This window comes from Paramormyrops kingsleyae, chromosome 19 (assembly GCF_048594095.1).
Source record: "Paramormyrops kingsleyae isolate MSU_618 chromosome 19, PKINGS_0.4, whole genome shotgun sequence".
In the NCBI taxonomy this organism is placed as follows: Eukaryota; Metazoa; Chordata; class Actinopteri; order Osteoglossiformes; family Mormyridae; genus Paramormyrops; species Paramormyrops kingsleyae.
This window is the reverse complement of record NC_132815.1, coordinates 4,202,535-4,219,733: the sequence shown is the minus strand read 5'-3', so window position 1 is coordinate 4,219,733 and position 17,199 is coordinate 4,202,535. Positions and strand designations below refer to the sequence as shown.

At 47.3% G+C, this 17,199-nt stretch overlaps 1 protein-coding gene across 6 annotated transcripts in view; it reads right to left on the bottom strand.

The window, feature by feature from the left end:
- fynb (FYN proto-oncogene, Src family tyrosine kinase b) overlaps positions 1-17,199 on the bottom strand; it is a 43,446-nt gene that overhangs the window by 15,564 nt on the left and 10,683 nt on the right. Inside the window, exon 1 of one of the 6 annotated variants that reach the window (XM_072703209.1) lies at positions 6,612-6,633. The exons of the other annotated variants lie outside the window; for them this stretch is intronic. The gene's annotated coding sequence lies outside the window, so the exon portion shown is untranslated. Of the gene's footprint in view, positions 1-6,611; positions 6,634-17,199 lie in introns of those variants that run through there. 6 annotated transcript variants of the gene reach the window in all.

The following is a 17,199-nucleotide window of genomic DNA, read 5'->3' as shown; positions in this document are numbered from 1 at the left end:
ACCCCAGCTAGTTTGGCATTTTTGGTACTGGTACCCGACCGGAAGTCAAAGGAAAAATGAAAGCACCAAAAGTACTTTACTTGGTGCGGTTTTAAAGAGCCCTTTGACTCGATCACTAGCACACTAGGTATAGCTAATCAATACCCCATAGACTTTTTTAAAAAAACAAATTAAATGAATTAATTGAGCAGGTGGTGAAATTTAACCAAAACATGAAATGGCTGTGATGCCCCTGAGGAGAGGTTTGGGAACTGAAGGGTGTCCTGCAAGATCTATGACTTTTGGGAGAACAGAAGAAATTCCTGTTAGTTTTTATTGTCTTACTCTTAATTTCCATATATCCTAATGTTTACTTGTGTTCTTTGTTCTGAGCAAATGTGCAGATAAATAGCTCTTTTAACTGCCTAAGACTTTTGCACAGTTACTGCATATATGTGTGTGTGTGTGTAAAGGGAGGTGGGGCAGTGAGAGAGTAAAGCAGAGTGGGGAAGAAGGAGGAGAGGAGCGAAGAGGAGAGGGAAGGAGCACTGCAAGGAAGGAAGCGCCGGGAAGGGAGGAAGGGCGGAGCAGGGAAAAGGATAACAAAAAAAAAGGCAAAAGGGGGCTTACAGCCACATGCAGCAATAAGAACCGCAAGCACCAGAGGGCCAGAAATGTTCATATCCAGACATCAGGAAAGAGAAAGGCCATCGTGCCAAATGGCACCTACGTCTGCATGAAGAGCAGGAGAAATGCAGGCGACGGTGCCGTGACGGAGGGCCACAGAGGCTGCGTGTCTGCGTGTGCATGTGCGTGTGCGTGAGCCTGTGCCCATTACGCAGCCGTGATGCCGGCCACGGCTCAAACGAACCAGGTGCGTAAACCTTAGCAGGACAATAATGGCAGTGATGGTTGGCGTTCTCTCACGCTCCGGTCATCCCTCCCCTAAAACAGCCAAAATTAACTCCATTCATGAGTCCGTGGGGAGGGGGGCAGTAAGAAACAGTGGCTGGCCCAATCTGCTGCACCCTCCCCCCCCCCAAAACAAAAAAAAAAAGAGGACAGGGGCAGGACCAGCCCCAAAAACCCGGTGTTCTGCTTCCTGAAGGGTAGCATCCACCCAGATACAAACAGCGGCGTCCTCCACCCCATTGAGGATTAAAACCCACTATTTCTCAGTCATGGCGCGTCAGGGAGCCCCCTGCTGCTACTGCACATCCGCACCCCCACCGCTCCTGTCCCCTTTACAACACATGACCAGCGGCATGCTTGTGTCCTTAACTACAATGCAGCCAGGGACACCTCTGTCCTGAATGGTCTTACTGACGTAGGGCCTCAGCCACAGCCAGCTATCAAAAGGCACAAATATATAGGAAGCCACGCCCACACATGATATACCACACCCATATATAAAATACCACGCCCATATATAAAATGCCACGCCCACATACAGGAAGCCACGCCCCTGCTGAGCTCCACAAAGGAATGTTTGGAGGCCAACAGACATCCAGAGAAGGAAGAAAAGGGATTCCTCTGCACCTCATGTTCCTTAAGGGTGGGGATGTGGGGGGGGGGGGGTGCACTCACAGGCAGTGACACCATTATGTCACAGCAGTGCAGCGTTAAAGCAAAGCAGAGGCCACAGGAAATCGACGCTCACAGTGCTGCCTGCCACCGTAACTTGGGCCTGCTTCGAGTGGCGCGTGTGTCCTGCATATGACAAACGTTTATTCACGCAAGACGTGTCAGGGGAGGAGAGAAACGGCACATTTGATAGCAGCTGAAACTTTGGAAACAAGCAGAGTGACTGAGGTGACAGAGCAGAGCAGCTCAGGACCCTGCGTCAAGCAGCAGCAGGATTACAGGTCAGGATGCTGATTTTGTAGGTCACGCATGTTGACTGCAGAGACAAGTGGGACTGCAGAGACATTTGCTGCTGTTATTCTGGTTAATGCCTCAGTGAAAGACCATTTTAAAACACACAATTCAAACTCGGCCCGATTCTCAAAGCAGACCTTAAATAATGGCACAGACTCTGAACAGACTACTTTGCAGGTACAGAAAAAGTTCATTTACTGGAAAAAAACGATCACATTTCAGACTTTTCATTGCAAGGATGGGGGGGCTGCAATCCATCTTCATCTGCAATCCCACCGATAAGGTCTGAGCGGGGGCCCACAACCCAGAAGTGAGTGAGTGAGTGAGAGAGAGTGAGAGAGAGAGAGAGAGAGAGAGAGAGAGAGAGCGGAGCGGCAGCCCACGCATCCTGTTCCCATCACCCTCCGTGGCAAAGTCGTCACCATTTCCATCATCCATGGCGCCGAGGAGAGAAAGCTGAAATGTGGGGTCCAGGAAGCGGTGTTGGGTGGGGGTGGGGGGGCGCTATTGTTCCCAAGGTGCTATGATTTCCTCAGCTTCCTCCACGCTGGTTGGGGCGGCGGCTGCAGTACAGTAACTCAAGGTCAAGGGTGGCAGCAAAGAGGCCAGTGAGATGGCGAGCAAGCGGGCGGAACACACACACACACACACACACACACACACACACACACACGCACACACACACGCACACACACACACACACACACACACACACACACACACACACACGCACACACACACGCACACACACACACACACACACACACACACACACACACACTTACACACGCACACACACACACACTTACACACGCACACACACACACACTTACACACGCACACACACACACTTACACACGCACACACACGCACGCACGCACACACACACTTACACACACACACACACACACACACACACACACACTTACACACGCACACACACGCACGCACGCACACACACACACACACACACGTACACACACACACACACACACACACACACACGTACACGCATGCACACACACACGCACGCACACACACACGCACACACACACACACACACACGTACACGCATGCACACACACACGCACACACACGTACACACACACACACACACACATATACACACACACACACACACATTGGTGTCTTGCAAAGTAGTGCGCAGATCACACTGCGTTTAGCAAAGAGCTACACGACAATTTCTGAAAAAATTGCAGAAACATAAAAGAGTATGGTGGCTTGTAAACTGGGGGGACCCCTCCCTACAGGCAGGGGGGAGGCAACCCAGCCTTCTCCCAGGGTGCATGTCTTATGGACATCTGTCATTTGCGGGTTACAGAGTTCTCCCTCTCAGATTAAAATAAACAGCGTGCTTCCTAAGAGTGTGTTTTGCTATGACGAAGCGCTTGCCATTTCCAAGCACGAGGCCACTGCTGCAGACGGCGAGCTGGGGGGTGGGGTAACAGCTGTAAATAACAGCACACGCACAGCACGCCCCGCTCCGGGGCCAAGGTACAGCCTGATACACCGTGTCTTCCATTATTCATGAGACTGCAGTGAAAGCCTCCTGGCACAGCGATGAAACGGCCCCCATGCAGACAGAGATGAGCCGCCCCAGCCTTCCTGTAACCTTCACTGCTGGAGCTGTGTTTGTAGCGAGCGGCGGCCTGTATTTCTCAGCTAGCAGCCAAGAGCCAGCTGCTGCACTCACAGAAGAAAAAAAAAAGCCCAGTACTTCATGCCCACGTTTAGAAGCAGGCCTCACCGGTGCCTAAGACAGGGGAGTCAGAGCAGGCTGAACCGGGGCCTAAGACAGGGGAGTCAGAGCAGACTGAACCGGGGCCTAAGACAGGGGAGTCAGAGCAGGCTGAACCGGGGCCTAAGACAGGGGAGTCAGAGCAGGCTGAACCGGGGCCTAAGACAGGGGAGTCAGAGCAGGCTGAACCGGGGCCTAAGACAGGGGAGTCAGAGCAGGCTGAACCGGGGCCTAAGACAGGGGAGTCAGAGCAGGCTGAACCGGGGCCTAAGACAGGGGAGTCAGAGCAGGCTGAACCGGGGCCTAAGACAGGGGAGTCAGAGCAGGCTTTACCGGGGCCTAAGACAGGGGAGTCAGGGCAGGCCTCACCAGTGCCTAAGATAGGGGAGTCAGTCCATGCTGGAACATGAGGAAGCAGAGTTGACTTTGCCAGTGCCTAAAGCTGAGTCAGTACTAGCCTCATCAGTATTTAAGGAGATGGGCAAGCAGGGTGACCTGGCTCAGACGGCGTTACGCCTTACTCTAAGCTGTTAACCGTTATGCAGAACACCAAGCATCATGGGGCCACTACCACTGTCCACCTGGCATGCTGAAGCCTGCTTCCCCCTCAAGATCTTCTCACTGCACATCCGGTAGAAGCCGGAGTATAGCGGCAAACCACAGCAGCAAAGCCATCATCACACCTCTTCTGCACAAGTGATCACATGGCTACTGCACAGCCCATCAGGGCGTTTCCAGAAGCCCGTCTACGCTCTGTAAGTGTGACCTCGAACAGCATGCATTCAATAAAGCAGCTCATATCCTGCAATCAATTAAAAAAATACTCCTTCTGTGTCATCAGCCAGGGCCAAATGATCTACCTGGCAGCAGTCAGACAGACATGAGAGTTTCTAAACAGTATCTGTTAAAAGTAGACAGAATTACATTGAAATTGCTTGGCTTAACAGTAGTATTACAGGAAAAGATTATGTATTAGTTTTAAAAAAAACCCAGAAGCATTTGGTGACAACAATGACCACAAACACACGCAACAACATCTTGAAGAAATTCTAAAAATAAATGGTTCTCTTTATGTTTGGGTACAGAGTTGCAATGTGATTGAGAAATAAGTTCAACTGCATTAGTGTTTACGTCGTGCCTTTCCTCATCAGAGACGCCATATAGCCAGAAATGATTCAGCATCTGAATCCGTGATCTGATCCAAATTAAAAGCAGACCCTTGTAACACCATTAGCATCAGACACTGTAGGGACAGACCAAAAGAGAAGAGGCAGAAATAAGGACAGAAGTGGTTACAGAAGGGAAAGACAACTGGCTGTCCAACAATCAGGGGTAATGGCGACGTCAAATTTCTGGTAATGTTTAACTTGACAGAAATAAAAGAATCCAAATGTAAACCCAGAGGTTTGTCTTACTGGAACGAGGGACCAAAACAAAACAAAAACAAATCTAGCATGACAAACATCTGTGTAAACAAGGCAGCAGATCAGCAAATACTTTAAAGAGCGAGATGGGAAACTTCTGTCTGATGTGGCGTGGTTTATACAGACAGTGGGCCCAGCCCATTAAAGCAAGGTGGTCTGGGCTCAGAAGGTAACGTTAAATGCAAGTCTTAGGTGCCGAACGCAGGAAGGTGGCAGAGGAAACAGAAAGTGAGCGAGGGAGACAGAGAGAGAGAGGTGGACACCTTTAACGAGGCAGACCCCTTCAGACGAGGTCGAGGAGAGAGCGACGGAGACAGCTGCAGCCTCACATCGTGGCCGGAATACAACAGCATGCCAAGCGATCGTGTTGTTTTCTAATGTATTAAAATGTGCAAATGGAGCCTTTTCACTGAAGATCCAAACTGAAAGCGCCCATATTACCGAGGGTGACAACCCGGGCAGAAATAAAGCTGTAAATCCATTATGACAAGGATGCTGCTCATGGGCGACCAGGAACGAGCTGTCTGTGGTGCATCTGACAAAAGATCTGCCTGAAATCTACTGTCCAACTTTCACTGGGAGAAAAACTATTTAGACAAATTCACAGGAAGTGTCAGGACCACAGCTGCCTGTTACAATTCAGTGTTAACGACACTGACGATAGTGACTTCAGATTGTTGGAGAAAACTTAACAATCAATGTTCATGACAGTCTACCAACATATTACAGAAATGTATAATTGCAATAAGACCTGACAGTCTCTCGCTGTCTCACACATACCTTTATCAGGATGTCTAACTTCTACGCTTCCACCCCCCACAACTCAAAAAGAAAAGGTGGAGAACAAAAGATCTGATGCCTGGGGTAGGGAAAAATCTACATTTGAGGCGATACATGTGAAAATATTCTCACTATTTGTTCCCACAAAGAAGACATAACAAGAGCCTAAAAAAGGAGCATGTCCGTGGGATTCATTATTTCTATCGCCATGCACTGCTTAAAAAAGAAAGAAAAACACAAAGAACAACAGATGTACGCCATTAAGGCAAACAGAGTTAAGACCGTGACACCGCTCCCCCAATTAAGCCCCTTTTAATTAAATGTGACACATTTCAGTCCCTCGGACGGCTGACATCAGCGGCGCTGCCGTGTGTTTCATCAGCAGGGAGGCAGGGACACCTCCCCACACAAAGCACACTAGTGTTCAGTTGGCAAACATACCCAAAATTACACATCTGAGCCCAAGAGGTTTGGGGTGGAGGGGACTCGCCCCACATGACAGCTGCAGCCCCCCACCCCCCCAGAGTTTGGATGGTGTTAGGATAGTGTTTCTCAATCCGGTCCTCGGGGACCCGCAGACAGTCCAGGTTTTTGCCTTCCGGGAGCTTGGGAGAGAGCAAAAACGAGAACCGACTCTGAGTCTCCAAGGAACGGACTGGGAAACACTTGCCAACAAAGGAAAGATGCCCAGTCACTCCACCACATGGATGGTCAACAGCTCAGTCAGCCCTGTTCCAACCAAACTCCTCCCCTCCAAAGCAACTGTCACCAGAAAGGCAGGCTGGTCTCACCTGGAACAGGGTTAGGAAGCAGCCAGTTGGAGAAACTGGGGGGGGGGGGGGGGAATCTGATCACTACGACATCATGCGTCTTGGGATTCGAACCTGCAGGTCACAAGGCCACGTCTTTCATCACCATTCCACTCCTCTATTTTACAAAACTATCAGCATGGACAGAGTGCTGGTATGGAAATCAACACAAACCTGAGATTAAACTAAAACAAAGCCTGATAAATTAAGATGGCTCATTCATCAAAGCTGGACGTGGGCAGCTTAAATTAGTTTTCCTGCAGCTCATGACAGTTAGGTCAGCTGAGCAGGTGGCGGGGGGCATTTCTTAATGGGTCCTTGACTGAAAGGGGGTTTCCCTCTAGAGCTACAGGGGCAGAGGCACACACACACAGACACACAGACACACACACACACACACACACAGCACTCTTGTTCCTTTCCAGCTCTCCTCAGCTTTGTGCCGATCTGCTACGCTGCATCCCAACAGCTTAAAACCACAAGGTTGACAAGTTAGAGTCCACAACACCAGCCACATGCCAGCTGACATGACCACCCCAACACCCCCACACCCCAACACCCCCACCACTGACCCACTGTGGATTGTGGCTCAATGCAAAAGAGGCCCCAACTGTGTGTCAAGCACATCATTACAGAAGCATCTGAATAAATTACCACCCAAGTCACACGTCATTGCGGGCTGGACAAACATTCACCGACCGTGAGCTGGCACTGCCCACGCGACTCCATATGGCTGAGCACTGGGGCTGAACGATTTCGGGAAAATATCTAATTGCGATTTTCTGGACAGATATTGTGACTGCGATTTGATTTGCTATATATCTATATATATTTTTAAGTCAAGCTTCAGTGTAATATCCAGTTGTGTAATAGATATAAAACATCACCACATGAGATATCATCAAATTATTAAATATTAAATTAACAAAAAACACTCAAACAATATTATCACAAAAGCTGTGACTGTGTTAAGTTAAAATAATAAAAATAAAAATTCCAGTAAATAAAAATAAAATAAAAAATAGCACCTAACGCTGCCTGAACCTCGAATAGTAGGACCTTTCTATAGACAATTCTGACCATGAAACAGGCATGTTTCTTGTTTCTGGGTGTACACGCAGTTGCCTTGGGCCACCTCTCTTTGGGGAGCTTGGCACACGAGGCACGTGACCTTCTGATAGATAAGAATGACTGTCAACACGGAGGATGGCATGAATTGGTAAAACCATCCTCACGCCAGTTTTAAACCCGGAATCAGACATACTGTATAACGCGTATCCTACGTTGCAGCCTTTGCGATTTGAAAATCTTGTTGATAATTGAAAATTAAAACTGATAAAATTGCCCAGCCCTACTGAGCACTAATTGCTAAGCCTGAACACAGGACTACAAAGCCTCTACCCTCAGTAAACATCCAGCCTGCGTGCAATCAGACTGTAGCCTGTTATTGCTTGTGCAGCTAATGCCCAGGGTATGATAAACATATGACACCTTAAAAAGGCATCTCAACTGTGTGGCCGCATAATTCGCTATCAGAAATGGGCATCGGGCCTCAACAGGAAAGGGGGCTCCAGGCTCAAGCAGAAAGCTTGGTACAGAGGCAGCCGCCGGGGCTTACAGCAGAGGCAGCCGCCGGGGTTACAGCAGAGGCAGCCGCCGGGGCTTACAGCAGAGGCAGCCGCCGGGGCTTACAGCAGAGGCAGCCGGCAGCTCATTAATCTTGAAGTACTACGTGAAAATTGCAGGCAGTCAAAGTAAATGTTTAAAGCTATTTATCTGCCCAGTAAGTGCACATTTAATAATAAAAAAAATAGTAGAACGTAATTTGTAAATTAACAGTAAATTAACAGTAACGAAATAAAAAAAACAAAACAAGAATTTCTTCTGTTCTCCAAAGTTACTGATATCTTGTTGGATGGCTAGATGAACATCGCTTCTGTTCCCAAACCTGGGTGCCGCAGCCATTCCATGTATTTATCAAATTTCAACACCAGTGCAATTGATCAATTAATTAGTTAGTCAGTTAAATAACTCGATGAAGTATTGATTAGCCGAACAGGGTATGCAAGAGGTCAAGTAAAAAAAAAAACACACAGGTGTATTGGGCGGTTGCTGCCAATATTGAGGTGACTTTAAGAGAGGTTTTGAAATGGCTAAGCTGACACACTTTGACAGAATCTCATACATTTACACCGACATGAAGATCATTTAAACATTTTTTTTGGCTGCCACAGACTTTTGCACAGTGCTGTATAACTATCTTTGATCCCTGCCTTCTTCGGGATTAAAGACGATCAGGACGGCTCCAGCAGCTATCCTCCGATTTACCCTCAAGTGTCCACGTTGGGAATTAAAAGTTGGCATGTCGTATGTTCATCAGGGACATTTACTGCTAGAGTTTGTGGTTATTCTCTAATCGGAAAAATATAAACGGTCCTTATATGCAAGCCTCCACTAGAATGTCACTTCAAAAGCTATATTTAACAGTGAAATAAGAATTCCCTCATTTTATATAGGAACAGTGTGTCCATCCCTTTAAAAGATGTCAGTTTCTCCATTTGTTTTCATTAGCATCACCTTCCACTGGTTCCTCTTGTACACATCCTCTTAAGCAACCTTGTGCTTTGTTCCTCATTAAGTCCTCTTATTTCTTCTCATTACAAAATTACCTGCTCCACATAAATGGCAATAACTTATAATATCAGAAAAACAATGGATTAAATGGTTAACCTTACTTGCCACCCACTTACGCACCATGAATCATTTTTGGAGTATTTTCATTCTGCTGTACTTATTTACTCACAAAAAAAAATGTTGACACTAATGTTTTTTTTTGCAAAAGCCGATGTAACTGATAAACTGCCACACATGAAAAGCCAGAAGATAAGCGCGTCCGGCCAAGAGTGTATTATCAAATGCCTGGTCCGAATAGAGTCTAACAGCACAAGCCAAGAAAAATTAAACAGAAATAGTTTTCTAAATTAATATCTCAATTTTCACAATTTCGACAGTGGAACCACCTTGGCTTAAGGACCCAAGGGGAGAATTTTTTTTTTAAAAACAAGCAAAAAAAACCCCAAACACAGCAGCCTTAAATGGGATATTCAATCAAGTAGTACATGATAGGAGGATCCCTGGACAGATTGGTAAATCAAGTAAACAGCACTGTCAACAAAGATTTTTATGTACAATGGCTTTATAGCTCAGCACTGGCGCCCTATTCTTTAGCCCCCGTTATATTCCAGCAGCCGCCCCCATGCGGCCCAATCCGTGCGGCCTTCCCAGCCGCAGAGGGCCCAGCCCCACAGCCAACCGTGCGAAAACAAGCTGGCCTTTTTGGGCCCGGCTGCCGCTTGCACGCCGCCTGACGGCAGCTGACGTCGGCCTTCCCCGTCGTTTTTGATCTGTCGCGGAACGACAAAGGCGGCCTATAACCATCCACTGAGAAACAAGGGGCCCTTATTCTTCTGCCCCTCGCCCTCGAATTTTCCATCTCTAATGTGGTCCCAGTGGAAATTTTGCAGCGGATCTGTCACATGCGTGAAGGCAGAGCGGACGCGTGTTAGACCTCGCTGCAAATCAGGACAGCATTTAAATCTCTACAATCCCTCCGTGTTGACTTCACGGCTGCATCCAGGCTGACAGTGGCTGAGGTGCACGTGTTCTGCGTGGACGGGAGACTATTTCGCATGGGGTACGGCCAAGGATAAACCTAGGGCAACACCAAGCAACTGTGCAAGTTGCGGCAGATGCAAAGGCCAAATGAACGAACTGATTGTTGCCTCCTCGCCCACACCGGCAAGTCCATAATAAGGGCGATGATCCGGAACGCCATTAGTCTTCCCTGGCCTGAATATGTACCTGTCAGGCCTCTCAGTGGGGCACTGATTCTGTGAGGAACAATGGAACCAGGCAGCACCCTCTGTCTGGTCCTCAGACGCCAGTCATGCCAACCAATCAAACGGCAGTGGCGAGATGCCTCACTGTAATGTGTGTGCTGTTCAGAGCCACGCCCAGCCAGTGAAGTACATGCACATTATTTTGCATAAAACACTTTCATAGGTATGACACCTACAGTCAACTGTAGAATCACACAGTGAATCAGCCTGGGAAGGACGGACAAGACAGAAAACAAAAAGCTAGAACTGTAACTGCATAAAAACGTATTTAAAATTAAGTCAGAAGCATCTGAAAATAGTGGTAGTAAATTAGTATGTCTGAAGAGGATGGAGAAAAAAGCAGCACCAACCAATCATGTGAGAGCAGCAGACCGCCAGGGCCCCACCCCTACAGCATGTATAAAACGGTTATGTTCATCTATGATGCTATTCTTATGTTTAAGGTTTTGTTGCCCACTTTGAGACCAATGTGTGGTATAACAAGAAATAATTACATATGAACCAATGTAGAATATGCATCTCATCTGTACTGGAAGACTGCGCCATAATTTGAATAAACACAAAATACATATTAGAAGACTTCCCTCTAACATTCAGAGAGTATGTCTTGACAAATTCAGCTATATATGGTGTTAGCCTGTTAAATACTCGAAAAAGAAAATAAAAATCAAAGAATCGTAAAAAAAATTTATCTGAAATGGTATGGTGGACCGAGGATGGATTATTGAAGTTTCAATATTAGCCTTTCCAACTGAGACAAGAAGCTGGAATTTTCCATGACATTGTGGTACAGATACCATACCATACCATACACCCTTAGGAAAAAAATCAACAAGACAAACATATGCTTGCTTACTAAAATTGTAAAAAAAAAAAACGTACTGGAATTTGTATGCTATTACGAAGCGTGCCAATAGTGCATCTAAAGAAGCTGTAGATGTTTTACTATTCACTGACATGTTGTGTTTTACTATTCATTGACTATTCATGTTGTGTTTTTCTGAAGTGGTCTTCGCCAAGTTCCTCTATCAAGTGAGCAACGAGGCTGAAAGGCTAGGAGACAGGATGTCATCATCAAAACCTGTGCAGGACCCACCTTTAGAACCAACGGTGGCAGGCGAGGGCTGGATAACTTAACACAGCGGGGCAGGGAAGAGATCGATGGCTGCAATAAGACGAGAGCTCTGTAAACTGTTCCACGCATGTTTATAAGAAAGCAGGTGGGAGTCTCCTGACATTTCTCAGCAGCTAATGTGTGGGTGCTCGCATTCAGCCAGTTCTCGACTTTAGCACAGAGACTCGGAGGCGCTACCCACGGGCATTCTGGGGGTGGAGAGAGAGAGCAGAGGTATAGCCCCTAGACGAAATAACCTCTAACTCATTGCCTGGCCTCAGATCTTCCAACAGAGAGGGAACTCCTGGTTTTGGTCATTCCAGCCTGCACGCGAAGACAATTTCCACAAAACCTCAATTGGGTTTCATTTTGCTTAGTGCCAAATCCTGCCTGTAGAGTAAACAACCCTTATTAAGATGGGGGGGATGAATATTGAGAGAAAAATGCAAACAGATGTTAAGAAAACAAGCTGCAGCTGAAATAGACCAACAGTGGTATGCTTACATTCTCTTTAATCACATTTTTTCCAAACCGTCCTTTGTTTTGCAGAAACCCAACGCCTTTACCAAAAATAAAATAAATGAATTAAAAGGAGTCTCAGGGGCCAAGGACCAAAGATATTAAAGGTGATAACATGATTAATCTCATGCGGGAAGACGGTTGCAATCTATGCCCGCACTTCTTCATTAGCATCAACTTCTACTTCTTTTAAAAGCTTTCGTAATGGATAAAGTCTTGCCACTGAACCGAAGGGAGAAAACGACTTGTTACTCATCATCACTGGTATTCCCCAGAATCGACCTCCTCCCTGCTGTGTGTGGGGGGTGGGAGCGGCCACATGTTAAGGTTAAGGTTACGCGACTTCCCATGGGCTGCGGTCGTGCCACCACACCATGCGTCTCCTCCGGTGTAGGACCGAAATGACCACCACGCCATGCGTCTCCTCCGGTGTAGGACCGAAATGACCACCACGCCATGCGTCTCCTCCGGTGTAGGACCGAAATGACCACCACGCCATGCGTCTCCTCCGGTGTAGGACCGAAATGACCACCACGCCATGCGTCTCCTCCGGTGTAGGACCGAAATGACCACCACGCCATGCGTCTCCTCCGGTGTAGGACCGAAATGACCACCACGCCATGCGTCTCCTCCGGTGTAGGACTGAAATGACCACCACCCAGGCTGCTTTTAGTCAGTGCCTGCAAGCGAAGTGGCAAGCCGGGCAAGATGAGTGGCACAAAGTCATTCAGCGCATCTAGCGATAGGAAGGGCAAGAAGGGGCACAGGGCCTATAGGGGCCGACCGAGATCACTGTGTAGATATGAATACCTAGGGGTGACCTCCCTGATCCCTAAAATGCCATCCGCTGCACAAACTAACTGCAAAATCAGCTACGGTGCAGCTGCAGATGAGACACATGTTAAAACATGGACATGCGAGTTAAAATGGCTGCCTGATCTGCGCTTTTGATGGGGGCCCCTGCACTGTGCTGGCTTTCCATTCCGCCGCCCCAGAGGAATGCGCAAAAAAATAAAAACAAAAAAATAAATAATCCATTTATAGCGTGCTGTACACTAGTGCAGTGTGTTTTCCCACAATGCATTCCTTTTGGCTGGGGAAGAGGCCGACGGGATGTGCACAGAACCCCAAACAGGAAGGGGGGGGGGGGACCTTACAGCCTTTGACAGGCTTTGCATGGACATCTCAGGAAGAAGAGGAGAAAGAAAGAAAAAGTCATTAAAGACGTTCAGAAGAAACGTGAAAGAATTTCACTAGCTGAAGCTAAATCAGGACACTGACAAGTTACAAGGCACTGCAATCTGTTCACACACATACAGTGTAAAAAATTTAATGAAAATGGCCACTCTGTGCACTTTCTTACGATGTCACTTTGCACTGTGGCCACTGTGAAGTGAAAACTCGGCTGCTGACGGACGTGGTGGAAGCGTGGCGCTCACTGCACCTATGGGTGTTGTCACCTCTGCTCAACATCAGCCATCAAGCCGACATTTCCTCTAGCTCACTGTCACACTCTTGTCTCCGTTCGAAACAAGTGCGTTGACAAACACCACGACAGTTAGATGTGATAACCCAAAATGCAAACACATTACCTTTCTCATGCTTTGTTATGCTACTCTTATGAATGTGATTTAACCAGCCATTGGTAAGAGCAAGCATGTTGATAATGTTCCTTCTGGTAAAGGGTAGTAAGGGGGTGGGCGGGGCGGGTTCCGAGAATCTGGAGTGGAACTTTACTCTCAAATCATACCAGCGGAGAGGAAAATGAAAAATAAGAGCATCCACTCACAGGCCTCCTACGATGCTGCAGTTCAGCTCATCAGAGCGTGGGCAGACGCTTGTGATAGTCAGCTTGTTGGGCAACTTAAAAGCCAAGCGGCACTCCTGTGTCACGGGCGCAAACACGTAACACAACAGGAGGCCCACACCGCCATCCGGGGAGCGGACACAGTGATAGCAGGAGCTTGCGCTAGCAGGAAAGCAGCTCCGAAAGGCCTCCTCAGCCTCACCTCTGCGTCCCCTGTTTTTGGTCTCTTTACTGGCTCCACATTGATTGGCTGAAACGGTGGCCCTACATGGAGAGGAAAAAGAAGAGCTAAACTATTCATGCTTTCAATGAAAACTACTCCTAGAGATAGGGACCATGCAGGGGGGTTGGAAGGTGGGTAGATGCACGGGTGGAAAAACACCGAATCGTGCTACTTTGGGCCTGGTCAGCGGCCCTATCAAATCACCACCGTCCTGACAAATAGTGAACTAGCAATGAACACACCCAGGGAGAAAGCCAAGGAAGGAAACTCCGCTGACCTAAAAATGCAGCTTTTTCCGAGCTGACTGACTTCCTCAGTCGGGGAGGGTTCATGGAGAAGTGAAACAGGTCACAGGTGCCATACACAGCTCAGTAGCTTCTAGAGAGATGGCGTGTGCTCCCTCCTTGAGACATATAGAGGCTGCACACTAGGCTCAGTGCATGATCAAGCATTCTTCCCAGACAAAAAGAGTGTGGACACGGCAGCTGTAATAAGACGTGCTCTGCTTAAAGGCACTGAAGCTAAGCTGATGCCCTAATGAGGATGACCGGGGATAACCGAGGTGTTTAGGCAGGAGAAAATGAACCGGCTGATATCATCATGTAGGCTTGGGGTATCGGGCAACAGCCCCAGATAAAGGTGAGAAGAGGACAGATACTTAGGTGGTGCAAAGTGAGCAGAGACAGAGCTAAATGCTCTGTTATAAACAGACAGGGCCCTCCCTTCTTTTACAGGCCCGTTAATCGGGGGAATGCGCCTCTCAGGCCATTACATGACATCTACAAGCTCTTTATACTATAGCTTAACCACCCGTCAAGGCAGCACAGAGCCATCAAAAGAGCAGAAGCTGCCATCTGGGAAAACCCACACGTGTATCCAGGTTAACCGGCTGTTAGACGTCAAGCTTAGGTAGAAGGAATACAACCTCCTACAATACCACCTGGGGAAAAAATAGTATAAATGCAGTAAAGACTGGAGTGATGACTGTCAGCTGCAAAGAGGAATCCTGACTTAATTACGCCGGGACCTACTTGGGTAATTATCAGATACGCACAAAACAGGAAAAATGTGCAAAAGAGATGAGGATAGACAGAAAGAGAGAGAGAGAGAGAGAGAGAGAGAGAGAGAGAGAGAGAGAGAGAGAGAGAGAGAGAGAGAGAGAGAGACAGACAGGCAGGCAGACAAGTAGTCAGACTTGCTGTCTCACTACAGAAACCCGCTGAGCTGTTATGGGAGAACAGATGGTGAGCGCAGAAAAGGAGGGAGGCTTTGACATTTAATTGCACAGGCTCATCTGCAAGGGTGCTTTTCCACTGCACCAGGTACCATACTTTCGGTACTTCAAAAAACTATGGTACTTCTTGTGTTGGTTTTCCACTGGTGTAAAAACTGGTATTGGTGCTGAATGACAAAATCAAATCTCAGTTTTCATATTGCAAGGACCGCTATAGTCAGCTGGGCTGAGATCAGACATTCATACTGTCTAAATATTACAGTGCAGGGGTTTTAAGTTTAGCTAAAACATCTTTATTCTGTCACAGGAAACAAAACTTAGAAAGCTTTGCAATTTTAACGAGACATCCCGTTTTAAGATTATCTAGTATATGTACATAAATCAGTTTAAAGTTTTTCCCTACTGCTCTTGTAAGAGCTCTGCATGTGCTCACCAAGAATATCATAATCATTCTCATCCATGCTGTTGAATTCGTTCATAGATCGGTTTGAGCAAAATTGACTTATTTTGAACTCCTTTTTTGCTTCATAAATATCCCATTTTGCATACTTATTGCAACAAAATCACACAGTGATATTTGAAAATTGCTATACTATAGCAAATCCTTTTTTATTTCGTGTCATGCTATCCACATCTTGTTTCCTCGGTTATTCTGACCAGACCGCAATTTAAGCTCAGGTCTCTTCATTTGCCCACACTTACATTATTACTACTACTTTTTTTTTTTTTTTTTTAAACATTTATTGTTTTCTGGAGTTCGTGGCTATGATTTTTCAAGATGGCAGATGTATTTTGTTTGCAAGGCAGGTTATTTACATAACCAAATCGACAATAAACATGTTTGCTAGTCCCGCCCAAAGTACCGAAAAAGTACTCCAGCTGGTCTGGTATCTTAGGTACTCGTACCAGACTAAAAAAAAAAAAAAATCAGAGGAAAAGGGAATTCTTAGTCCCTGGTGCAGTGGAAAAGCATCCTAAGACACACACAAGTAAAAATTTAAATCAAAATGGGCCATTTCCGAAGAGTCAGCCTAAGACCAAAACCTGCAAAACACCCACAGCCGCATGCTAAGCATTCTGCCGAGCACACTTTCGGTGGCGCGGCCAAGATGAATTTAAAGCAGAGGAGGGCAGCCGTCAAACTTTATTTCTGGATGGAAATGCACCGGGCCTCCCCGGTAAGGGAGGGAAACATGTGATTTTCTTCCCCCGGCGGCATTAAACTGCCAGTCAGCCTTTATCCCACACATCACAAGCTTTTCTAAGGCCTTGCCCCCTTCACGGCAGCTGAAACGAACCCCCAGCAGGGTCTCACACTCAGAAAGCCGCTCCAGGGCACCGCCTGATCCCCCTTTCATGCGGGGCCTCTTCCATCGGAGGGGGAGAATAATAGCCGTGGGGGTGTAGCTCACTGGCATGGGCAGTCATGTGACCGGCCGGGGCACAACAGACGCAGTCATTCCCCGGCTATTTACTGCGTCATCCCGGCAGTCCCCGACGCCTGGAGCTCCAACAACAAAGCCAGTGCGATAGAGGCCCCACTAAGGGCGGCTCCCCCCACACAAAGGCGGCCTGACATCCAGCAGGGAGACAGGATTCTCCCTCCAAGGACCCACCATCCATGCCACCTTGACGTAATCTACCACTGAAGTCAGTCACCTACCTGTTTTTCCCTGCTCTCTCATTACCTTTGTACTTCATATTTAAGTATTAACTTCTGCCGAACCATTGGTTGCGGCCTGGAATTTAAGGGTAGTCAACCCCCCACCCCACC